We start from the raw sequence: 13184 nt of genomic DNA on the forward strand, positions 1-13184 counted from the left end.
AAAGATAGGGATTAATTGGGGTCATATAAAAAATATACTAATAATAATTTCAACCTATTTTTTGTTACATGTACACTTCGATATCCTATAAGTTCGATCAAATATTTGTATACAAACTTCTAGATATGTGCAAACACATGCAAATTTTCCAGATTTAGCTGGAAAGCAATTTCAGTGAAGTGTGGATTGATTGATTGGTTTATTTTAATTCGCTTTTCTGCCACTTCCGGCTTATCGTGAAGATGAGGATGAGTGATAGCATGATGAAATCGATGAGGGGCACTCACAAACAACACGCATGTCCAAACAGGGAGTCGATTCCGGTACTTATGGCGCGCCGTGCTAACCACTACGCCACGTAGGTTGGCAACAAATGAATGATATTTACGAAGTGGACATGAGAAAAATACAAATATGCCTTTCCCGGAATACAACGAACTAGCAGCAGATTGATGCCATATTAAAAGCCAGCATATTAGAATTACAGAACGCAATTTTACATAATGTTTACAAGATGGAAGAAAAAGCAAAGGAATCAAACAAGCCAGTTGCCAAATAAACACTGGACGTGCAGCTTCACGCAGAATGCGAGCGCTGTAATCCCATCTGCCTCTGAGGTCAAAAGGCAATCTCACTCATTTGCACGAATTATCTCTCCGATGAGGTTCAGAGCTGAGTAATATGCACTAAAGGGAGCCTGGGTGTTGTACTCTCAGAATATAATGGCAGATTTTACGTAAAAAGTGCAAGTATGAGGTCATGCAAAACAGGATATTAAGCAACGACCGCAAAACCTGAGTAAAAACTGTAGCGTGCAGCACACATTCCAACAATGTCCTTATTGGTAGCTGAAATATACTGCTTTGCGGGGAAAGTGAAGGTAACCTCTCTGAGCACTTGTAACTCAATATCTGTGCTGTGTGTAGTCCCTGGAAATATATGTTTGCCATACCTCGATTTGGTGAATCTTTTAATAGATCCATTAGCATTGTTTGGCAGGAAACGGGAGGTACACGGAAGGATACACGGTTAAGTTCTGAACGATTTTGGAACGGATATTATACAGCCAGCCAGCACCTCAGACTTAAACCTGAAGTGTACATCATGTTACTTACGTCTGTTTATTTGACAAGCGGGACAAAATGCAGGTGGGATGAGTCTATCTTGCTAAACACACCATGTTTGTAGTCAAAGTTAACTATTACCTTGTCACACAAAAAAGAGAATAATACACCAATTGTGGGGAACTTGTTTAAGTGAGTTCCGCTCTTCTGTAGAAAACTGCATGGATACAACTTTGAAGACGAATAGAATTATAAAAGTTTTATCACATCCATTGTCATATGTAGGGAACGGAACTTTATGTGCTAAAAAAACTCAGAAATATTTATTTTTTATGTGTCATAAATGTTGAAAATATGTGATGAAAACCGAAAAATAAGTGACAAAAATAAAAAAACATTTGGTAACAATACAAAATATTACTTGCATTTTTAACACCTGAAATCAATTTCTATAAGCTTACCTCTTAGCGAACTATTTTTTGGGAGAGTTGCAGTGGATCACCATAGTTTTTATTTCCAAATTCTCCATTGTAAATCTGTGACGATTATCTCTAAATAGCATCTTATATTGTGAGAAAGATCGCTCCACGTCACAAAAACAATTCTAGCACATTTGAAGCACGAATTGTCACTAACGCTGAAGTTTTCCAAAACTTCCTCTTCCTCTACTTCACCTTCCAAAATACGCGCAATTTAGCACAAAGTTTGAAAACCTTGTTTTTCCCCAAAAATGTCTGTACATTTAGACATTAGTACTTGTGCGTTAGATCCAGTGAGTTCTTTCAGTTTCGTTTCTGCTATACGGACTTCACCCACGGAAGCTACAAAAGTGTTTGCGGACGATTCAAGCTTTCATATGGAATTAGAGAGAATGGACAGGTTTGTTGAGATGTATGCCAAGTCAACTTTTAGGGAGGGATCCTTCAACAGTTCTTGCAGAATTTCTATAGACTTCTATATGCGTCTTCTTTGTGGAGATCATTTACAACAGATACAATTTTTTTTTAAGTTCTGGGCATAATATATGAAAGAGGTGCGGAGAATAAACATTTTTCCTTCTATGATTTCGAGGTAGCTGAAGTCAATGAGCGATTTTATGCATTTAAAATGAAAATTCGCAAAATATGTATTTCCATACGAAAAACTGGAAAATATGTGTTTTTATGTAAAATAAAATTTGCTGAGTTGACATATAAGGCTATGACCAGAATGTTGGCAAAAACGAGGGTCTCTATCTTATCGCAGAAAAAAAACATATATGTACCTAAAGTTCCGTTCCCTAGTCATATGTCATGATTTAATATCTTTTATATGAAGGGGCTCGGGGGTAAAATATTGCAAGTGACATTTTGGTCATTATTGAGTTTATTAAGCAGAAAGGTTATTAGAAGCTATATTGTAGATAAATTGTTTTCGTGGTGTTCACCAATTCTAAAAGCGTTCAATGAGTCCAATGCAAATTGCATGACATGGAAATTACACGCGAAAATTGAAAGATGGTTATATTTACTTTGGAACTCAATAATGACCGAATTGTCACTTACCATGTTTTAACCCCCCAAGTCCTTTATACACACAGACACCCTATATATATATATATATATATATATATATATATATATATATATATATATGTGTGTGTGTGTGTGTGTGTGTGTGTGTGTGTGTGTGTGTGTGTGTGTGTGTGTGTGTGTTTGTGTATGTATGTATGTATGTGTGTGTGTGTGTGCGTTGGTTTACCCGTGTAAACGAGGACTTCCATGTGTTAACACATCAGCAGTCCGAGGACATTTTTTGCCGACCGTAGATGCGAGGACGTCCTCGGATCGTCTCGACAATATATTCAAGCATCCCAATGCTTTCTCAGTGTCTGGTCCTTTTCCCAGGCGTGGCTCGGAACGTAGGTCTGGTGCCTGTAGCGATAAACACACTCACACAAATGTCCCTATGTTAACGGTCTGCAGGCATAAGTAACACATCTCGGATTTCACACTCCGCTCTCCTCAAGGTCACGAAAGCCCGCCAAGGGTCCGGGGCGAGAGGGGGTGAAGTCCTCGGACTGAATGTCGCGTGCCCGTCACGGTACTTCTCTACCGCCCCCACCTCCTTTCCACGCAGGGGACAAAGACCTCCCAGGGTGCACCGTGGACATGTGTTTACTATAACTCCCCCTCGCTTCTGGGAAGAAGGTTTCCACTGAGTCCATGCCCTTTCACGTTTGCCTTTCGGTCATGTCGACGAAAACACGAAGAATGAGAATTTTCCAGTTTTACTTCTTTTTGTAATCTGTACCATGATTTTTTAAATCATTTTCCCTTTTATACCCTTCTTTGTTTTTCTTTTCTTTTCACTCAGACGCATATGAATTATTCAATTGGATGACACACCAAAGAGGACAAAAACATTCATAACTTACCAGTGGTTTCAACGCTTGATTCGTAGCTCATTAGGGGCGTCACAGCAGGGTGGATGGAAAGACAAGAGTCAGAGGTCGTGATATGAAGTGAGCCAGCACGCTTTTCTCTCGCTATTTATGTTTTTCTTCCCTCCCTTCCTTCCAATAAACCATTTTTAACCATTCAATTAAATACATAGCGCATGAGTTCTAATATCTTACAGAGGAAAATCACTTTCCTTCATCCAGTTTTCCGGAAAAATGAAATTAATTAATATCATCTATTTTTGGATATATTATATTTTCAGTAATGTATTTTTCATATGCGTGGCATAGAAATCAATTCAGAACATCTCTTTTACACGTAAATTATAGTGTAGAAAATTCAACGATCTTTCAATTTGCGAACAAGACGCATGGGCGGTAAATTGTACAAATCAATTGGGGATCTATCTTGAAACATTGGCAGGGGTCTCTACGTTTGTAGTTAAGCCTCTGTAGCTCGTACACTGTACACTTCCATTCCTTCGTGTTCTATATCGCTTTCGTGTTTAGGATTTAATTGTTCTTACGATTCTGCCGACAAATCAGGAAGCCAACAGCATATATTTTTAGTAATTCTAAAAATTACGCCCTACTGTGACAGTAGAAGCTAAACAAGTTTGAGCAGCATTTACAAGGTAAACGCGATACTCCACAGGCCTTTATCAATCGGAAATATCAATATATAACTCTCATTTGAGATAGACAGACGAGCAGGTAGATATATTATATCCTATTGTAGAAAGTGATACTATTTTTAGTTCATAGAATATTATCTCTGTATCTGTAATTGATTCCGTTATTTACCTGAAAGAAGGATCGGGCGTGCCAACGAGGACATGTTATCTAATGAAGATTATCAAGGGTCAATCGAGAATATATATATAATGCATCATGTTCGTGTTCAGGAAGTGTTTCAGTATTCTAAATTTCAAAATCAGAAAACGAATAGTTTCCGCGATATTCAAACGTTAAAAATAAAAAATAACAGTTGTTTATTTTCGGGGGGGTGTCATTGGCCTTGGTGAGTGGGTAGAGGAGCACCTACACGACTGCTACACGAAAGGTGAGAGAGAAATGTTATAGGAGAGTTAAGCTGCATTGTGTTCTCCAAATACGCAACTATATCATATTAACTGAAATGTTCATATTTGTTCGAAACCATGTGTAAAGATCAGCGCTCGTACTGGAAATTGTTAGGTGAGAGAAGTTGTTCTAGCCTTGGGGGTATCTTTGCATAAAAATATTCTATTGAGGAGGAATACAACTCCCCGAATACCCAACTTAGAGCATTGGTAAAGATATAATAGCAAACACATTTATATTTATATACGTATATGGATATACACTAACACAGGGTGTCGTTGTGAAACACCGACATCAATCTGAACGAATTTTTTCGATAACATTTTGTTCGTTGAGGTCTCATTTTGAGAGTACGAGCCCTCAAAATATACCACTTTTATCCTGTGTGCTTACAGCCATGAATCACATGCCGATGCCACTAACATTTTTTCTATTGTAAAACGACAAAATTTTTAATACGCTACTGACAGACAAGGAAGGATAGCCTCCAGGATATGAATATCTCTTAATAAAACTTAGAAAATTTGTAACGTAAAGGTATCAAGCATGTTAAGCAACGTACGTGAATTGAACGAAATTTAAAATCAGGAATGTCGTTCTGTCAGATTCTCTGCTACCATGATAGGCCAGTCAACAAGGGGGTCCAATATGGATAAAAAACAGGGAAAGGTGGAACAAATGTTATTATCTTCATAAAATGGTTCTTAACACTATATTAATTTTGCACGCCTGTACCACCCCAGATTTGGCCGCCATCTTCGAAATTGGCCCCCAAAATAATTTTTTTCCAAATATCTAACTTGGAAAGCATTTTACAGCAGAAGACGTTATAACAAAAATTAATCTACATACAATTCTCTAGAAAAAGGTTCTGTGCTTTTTTCTTCTAGGATGCACCGTTTGGGTGCTAGATGAGCGAGAAATTTTAAGTCCTTTTTCAGCCCCGATTTGGAAGTGCAGAGCTCATGGAAACATGTTTTACATGAAGTTTTGGTAATTCTCTTCTATAAAACTAGATTTTTTACATTTGTTCTTTCTCATAGAACGTAATTTATTGGTTCAATTGCTTTTATCACTGCATGCAGTACTTACAGGATATAGTTTAGCGTCCCTGAGTACAGGAGATAATATATTTTGTCAAAAATAGAAGATAACTTCAAAGGAACATATTGACTTGGTCCAAAAAGGTTATTTCATATTAAAACGCCCTTGTTCCTGGATTCAATGCCCGGTGGAGGCACATTTCTCAGTGGTTTGGAGCCCACTATAAACTGTAAGTCCAGTCCCGATTGTCTATCTGTGCATAAAGTAAACTTAAAACAACAATTCAGACCACAATAACACGATCAGAAAAGGTTTGGTCTGGGATCTTGTCAGATATGACGATGGAGCCGTCCGCGATGCGCTCCAATAAGAGTTGTGGGGATGGCAGAGGAGTGATCAACTCAGTTTTAACTAAGTGGATTTTTGGCATGTCTACTAGTTCACAGATAGGCAATTGGGAAACAATTTGGGAAACCTGATGGTAAGAGGCCTGTAGGAAGGCCAAGAGGAAGATGGAGGGATAACGTTGCGATGGACCTAAAGGAAATCGGTAAGGATAGGAAATATTGATTTCTTGTCCAGGATAGAAACAGATAGAAGGATTGTGTTGCTGTAGCCATAAACCTTCGGGTTTAAGAAGGCTAGAGAGTTAGTTAGTTACCAGTTCACAGATAAAATAGATGAGCTGCATGTCGATGCACGAAAGTCTCGTACACAAAGAGATAAACAAGACTCTCAGTTCTTTTGTCAGTGATTCTCATCTTCGCCACCATTCCCTGCTTTTGATTGATTGTTTTGATTGCATTTGAGTTTTAAGTCCACTTTATACACAATATGGCTAGTCGGGACTGGACCTACAGTTTTCAAGTGGGATTCGAACAACTATGTGCCTCCACTGGGTATCGAACCGGGGACTCCTTGATTACAAGGCGACAACATTACCACTACGCCATCGGGGATCCCTGCTTTTGATTGTATAAAGCCAATAGTTACAAGAGTAATAGGGAATAAGGAAACCAATCCTTCCAATGCTCATGATGTTGGAATGTCTTCAATGTTGAGCATTTGGCAAATGTCAGGTTTGAACAAAATAAGAGAGATTCACTGAAGCGATCACTTCTGAAATAAAAATCAGAGATACGTTGTATCCAGTTTTAATTTAAAAAATATTTTACTAAAAAATCAAGATCAATTCAGAGAAAACTTTAAGTACAAATTTGCCCCGTACCCGATATAGCTGATGAGGTAAGGATGTGGAAAACCAAGAAGTCTTATCTTTATGATCTCTGTGTAGCACTCTCTGAAAGTATCACAACAGAAACTGCACAGTCTGAGCTTCTTCGCATTATATTCTGTAAAAGCCTTAAAAGTTTCATAAGGGGCCTTGTAGCTGTAGGAAAATTGGGCTAAATTGTTGAATGATCTGTGAACATTGCAATATATTCATGTGTTCAAAATCTGACACTGTTCTATCCTCTGTCCTACGAATCTCTGGAGCAAGGTCGTGTATTACAGTAGAGAAGGGAAGTAAGCGAGTGGGCGGAGCGAAGCAGTACACGCTCCTGTAAACGGCTAGTCCTTTCAGTTATTTTCCCACGCCACGCAATCCCGTTTCCTCTCACGTGTTCATTCGTCGAGCCCTCTCGAGTTACTACGTGCGCAGAGACTTGTTTTCATTCGCTGGCTCCATAGATTCCCGGGACAGAGTATAGAAGAGACGGAAGCTAATCTTGAGAGATAAATGCAACTTTTCGAAGCAAGCTGCACGTGTCGCTCCAACTGCGCCATGTTCTCAATACCGTGCATCGTAGCACGTCTGTTGTTCGCGCTTGCACGGGGAATGTTTTACTATAGACTAAAGGGGGACATGTCATCATCACATCGGTTTGAAATCCCTGGGTAGATTAAGGTCTGCTTCGATCTGAAAGCTCACGACAACTGTGATGATATTTTTCATACGTATTACAAGAATTCTTGCTGGTAAAAGACAAGGGATGGTTTGGTTTCTAACAGTAGCAAGAAATACAGACATTATATTCATTTGTTTTGTATTAAATACTATAAAATTATTGTTTACGAGTGATTAATATACATATATTACCACTTGAAAATACGTTTTCAAGAAAGTCCTTAGAACATTTAGAATAGGTATTTTAGTACCTATTTTTCCAAGATGGCGGCCACATCCGGGTTGTAGAGGCGTGCAAAATTAATATGTTGTTAAGAACCCTTTCAGGAAAGCAATAAAATTTGTTCCAGTTTTCCCTGATTTCTTTCCTTATTGGACCCCAAAATCATCCCTGGCCTATGATCCCGCTTCATGTCTTTAGTATGTTGGCAACGATGAATCTGCAGTGCATGGTTACATATACACAAGATAATAATATTATGTTTTTCGAGGGCTGGTGGACCTGAAATAGGTCCTAAAGTAGCAATAGTTATTACGGAAAATTGTTGTCTTGATATCCTCTACACGCAGCCAAATTTCGTTGATGGTTGAAGGAAAATTGAAAGGGGGTTATAATTACGCAATATTAATAACTAGTGTGCAGATTTTTGCCCATTTGCCTTTTCTATTCTTCTATATCATAACGTAGGCTTCAATGTTTTAAGTTCGTTTCATGGCGCATCTAGTTCAAGAACGCATTTTAATCCTGCCTATAATTGCCTATTTTTTGGGTTAGTGCCTATTTTGCTTGACCGTGCCTGAAATGCCTATTCTGCAATTTCTGCTTACTTCGGCTTTCCCCCCCCCCTTTGACTTACCCTGCATTGTAGAAGGCAAGCCTTTGTTTAATTTGAACTGACTGAAATCTGATATTCGACAGATTTGAGGGAATGTCAGATCTTTGCAAATTCCAAATGTCGCTTAATCAGGGTAAGCAAACTGGAAATAGGTTGTTGACTCGTACTCCGACAAAACCCTGTTTTATTTCAACTGGAAGCTTGTAGGAGTCACAGTACTCATTTGTTTTGTTGTGCTTGTCAAAGGATATAAGGTGGCTACGCTTCAAATTTGTGAAGATATCCTTGGTTTCAAAATACCAAAGGACTAGGCGGCCGAAGGTTCCGCGTGCGATTCCTGTACTCGGTATTTCAGCAATTTCATTTAATGATCCTCCATCCTCATCGTCGCGATTCAGTAAAATGGCGAAAAGCAACGTAAGATAAGAAGCATATGAAATAACGGTTCACAAAGAGTGACAAATTTTTAAAGGCAGAATTTTTAGCCAATTTTAGTGCAATTTTTAATTTTTAATTTTAGGATGCCTTTTAAGTGCCTATTTCAGTGCTTTTTAAGTGTATTTTGATCCTTTTGGGCGCCTATTTTTCTGCCTATTTGAGCTATTTCTAGTGCCAACATATCCGCACCCTATTAATAACTATGTGAGTTTTAGTGTATAATTTTACGAAGAATTGAAGGTGTATACATATTCATTTTTCAAAATATAAGGGCCTCGTGCTTCCTAACAGCGGCCCTGGCATCGGGCACTGATGTAAGTCAGCCATGTCAAGCTCGCGGCCCGCAGCATCTCTTGATGCGGCTCGCCTTGGCCCTACCTACATTTCATGCATAGAGGACTATATATACCGGTACAATTGAAGTTACCGTGTTTTTTTCCTCATAAAGCAAGCGTCGACTCATCGAAACTTCACCAGATTAACCTATTTCCCTACATTCTTCCATTCCATTAAAAGGTGGAGGAGGCTGCCTATTAAGCAAGTTTATTGACAGGTTGGTTCTGAAGTATAGAAATATCTTGCTGGCTGGTGGAGACGAGCAGGGATACTTTCTGTCGCCAACGAGTCAATTGCGAAGGTTTTGCCTTGAAGAAATTTCAGTTTCTGGAAAAGTTTCACACAACCTTGCCACTGCGTAATACTTGTGGGTAGTAAGAAAATGACTATAGAAGAGGAATGTAGAATTTTTCAAACGAAATAGCAGATTGCATATTTTTGTTGTGAAAAGTGTTGATATTTTGTTTCCTCATAACGTGTATTCACTCAAAAATATTTCTTTGTTACGAAATAAAGTTGTTGACCTCCTTAGTGGAGTGGTTATGTTATCACAGTGTCGCGGTGCGACTCGACTCGAGGGTTCCCAAGTTCGAATCCCGGCCTGGATATGTGTGTTCTTTGTGAGTGCCCTTTCTTCCACTTCATCATATTTTCATGCATCATCGCCGTCGCCGTTAGACAAAAGTGACACAAAAGCGATGCTAGATAACAAAAATCGAAATAAAATCAAAGGCTAAAGTATCAGAATTACAGATGAGGAGAGGATTGGTCACTTAACATGCTATGTCAAAACGAAAAATTGAAATCATAATTTTATGGGTTTGTTGGTTTTTTTCTTCAAATAGATGAAAGTATGAACGTCTGTGGGCTTGCTAAGTTAGCTGTATTTACTCGTGGATGCGAGTCTCATCTCAGTGTGACAGAATAACTGCTTGTCATGATTTCCCTCCTTGACACAACAGAAATATTTTCATTGACGTAGAGATCATTTAGCAAAGATACAGTATTCATTTATCTAAGTTAGTAACATATATATTTTACAATTTACACATACAAGTTATAAGTAACTTAAAACTTGATTAATTTGATTGTTTATTGATTTCTTTATTTTATTTCGCTTTTTGCTTTTGGTTAAACACGAAGATGGGGATGAGCGATTATATGATGAAAGGGAGTCTCACAAAAACATTGATGCCCAGGCCGAGATTCGAACACAGGACTCCCAGCGTCGTAGCGCGCTGTGCTAACCACTCTGTCACCGATAACGGCATTGATGAATTTGAAAACAGGGTTCAAGGCTTCTAAGGGGAATTTTCTTATTCGCTAATTCCTTTTCCTTTGATGGTGCGTGTGCAAGTTCCGACCTTGAAATGGAACTTTTTTAAATACAACGCAACTCAGCATTGAGAGAGAAATATCATCACAAGGTTAGCGTTTCTAGATTTTTCTTATATCTCCCAGAGCAGCATCCTTGAATAAGTCATTTTGATGCTGGAATTTTAGTGATGTTGGAAGCATTTTCCTTTGTGAACACCTGTTCTCTATTATGAAGATAAATGAAAGAGCCCAACGATCAACAATGACTAATACACATTTGTTGTATACATTAAGAATTTTCAACTGACAAAAAAAACAAAAAAAAAAACAGTACGGGCATTGGGACATTGAGAATCTGGTTTCTAAAACAAAGTGTCCAATCTGTGGGACATGAAACTAGAATTGTCCCCCTCTTTTTTTTCTTTTTTTTAATTTTTTTTTTTTTTTTTTATGTTTTCAGCAATTGTAACCGATGTACGCTTGAAACAAACATAAAAAATACTTTCACTAACTGCCAAAATATACTTCAGTTTGATTTTATTTCAATAAAATATATAACCCCACACCTCCTATACGCCTTCATAGCGTGGGGGAGCACTTTACTTTTTTTCCTTTTTATATAAGAACTAAAATTGAAATATTTTCCTTTACAATTACATACGTGCGTAATTATGGAGTCATTCAGTTCTAATCAGGGTTATTTGTGAAGGGGGATGAGGGAGATTTTTTCCTTCTGGTTGTTACGTCCTCCTCCGGTTGCTAATTTTTAGCACCTGAGGGTGGGGACTCTCTATATATTTTATATAATATACCGATGCTGGAACAGTAATCACTAGAATCCTCCCGCCTGGGCCAACCTCCAAGATATGCGGCCCTACTTACAAACTGAATTTGACATGGTTGATGTAAGCGAAGGTTTCTTTCCTCTTTTGTTCGTGCATTCGCCTCTGGCCTCACCCTCGCCATCCCTGTCGAAGCAAACAATGTGTTACCCTGGACAAGGGTGAAATCCAAAGAGCAACAGTCATTGGCCTGGCTTTACGATGGGGGCTCCGCAGAAGAGTATTCCGAACGAGCCTAGTATTCCAAGGTCTGTGGACCACCCATCCATGTTGATTCAAGAAGTATGTCACCCATGCCAACAGAAATACCACGCATAATGAACGGTCGGAAGAAGGCAAAAACATGACTGAATATAATTCCAGCGGATATGGTTTTGTTTTATTTTATTTTTACCTACAAAGGATGTTGCGAGGGAAGTTTTCCATTTTCTTCTTCTTGCACAAGTATAGATTTTGAATCGTTTCTCTAATCAACATAAGCAGGAAAACTAAATAGGCAACGGTCAACTGATTTATTAACAAATTAGTAGTCCGTTGGGATATGAAAGAATTGTAGCTTCCATCGTCTGTCCATAAGGGACAATAATATATCTTACATTATCTACTTGTAATGGCACGAAAATTCATTAAATTCAGAACTTGTATTTTTCCGAATATAAAAATGTCTGCCATTACTTTTCTTGAAAGATCTCTCCTTGAAGCTCTGTTCTCCACACACCCTATACGCCTTCATGGCGCGGTGCAAAGCACAGGGGAGCACTTTACTTTTTTTTTTTTTTAACTTTTCCTCAAGGTGTCCGATGAGAAGAAAATCCCTTCTTATGGACCATCGTCTAAGAACCAATGACAGATCTTAAATTAAGCATTCATACACTCTCATTCTGTCTTCTTGAAACTGGATTACACTAAGATAAAGTAATTTCCTATTACCTATAGCCCCTACACATGGATTGTCCGCTATTCATCTCCAATGATACGACAATGTCAGTTCTATTTTCCAAAGTTGTAGTAACTATTGCAAACACTGTGATGCTAGTTGCGTCAGCTTACGTAGTCCCCCCCCCACTCGGTCCCCAATTCTTAAATCAATAACCGGACCGATGCCAGAAGGCATAATGTCATGTAATCAAATATTCGGAAGCATATTAAGATAATATGATGTAAGGTGTCTAAGACAATGTAACCATTTATTGTATTAAGGGTAATTCAAATAATACAAGGAAAGAAGATACCTGTTTGAGTATCTGAGACTCCAAGGGTGATCGATATGAATGTTATGGTTGGATTGTAACAAGCACCAAGGTAATTAACGTGACTAAGAGAAAGGTTCAATAAAATTTTGGTAGTTAAACATTAAAATTGTAAAGAGGACTAACAGTTTGCAAACCACATGAATCAGTGGCTAAGTCAGGGATAAATTACCAGAGCGGCCAAGAGAGGACCAGAACGGCAAGTGAAGGTTAGGGGGCACAAAAAATATAGTAAAAAGTCTATTTTTTTGGCTTCTCTACCTTCATGCAGGACTGTGGGATATGTGTAAAAAAATCCCCGGTGCATTGCAACGTACCCCAGACGCACATGAGACAGAGGATAAGGCTCCACATATTCTCGGCCATTGCCACAGTGGACATTTTTGCTCCATAGAATTTATTATTTATTTGAATTTAATCTTACCATACTTTCACAATTGTATTTAATATGCTTCCACTGTTTTTAGTGCAACAACAACATGACATCCATTTCAAACGAGCTATTTTTTTTTACTTCATTTGGGAGGAACTGCATAGCCTATCCATTAGGTTGACCGAAAGGTTACTGTAATGAATGCGAACGAACGATAGACGGGTGGGGAGGGAAGGGGGGTCTGAATACGTT

General features: G+C 38.4%; 1 protein-coding gene across 1 annotated transcript in view; it reads right to left on the reverse strand.

Moving 5' to 3' along the window:
• ASPP (Ankyrin-repeat, SH3-domain, and Proline-rich-region containing Protein) overlaps positions 1 to 13184 on the reverse strand; it is a 343639-nt gene that overhangs the window by 209635 nt on the left and 120820 nt on the right. The window lies entirely within an intron of this gene.

This window comes from Lepisma saccharinum, chromosome 25 (genome assembly GCF_977018435.1).
Source record: "Lepisma saccharinum chromosome 25, izLepSacc3.1, whole genome shotgun sequence".
NCBI lineage: Eukaryota > Metazoa > Arthropoda > Insecta > Zygentoma > Lepismatidae > Lepisma > Lepisma saccharinum.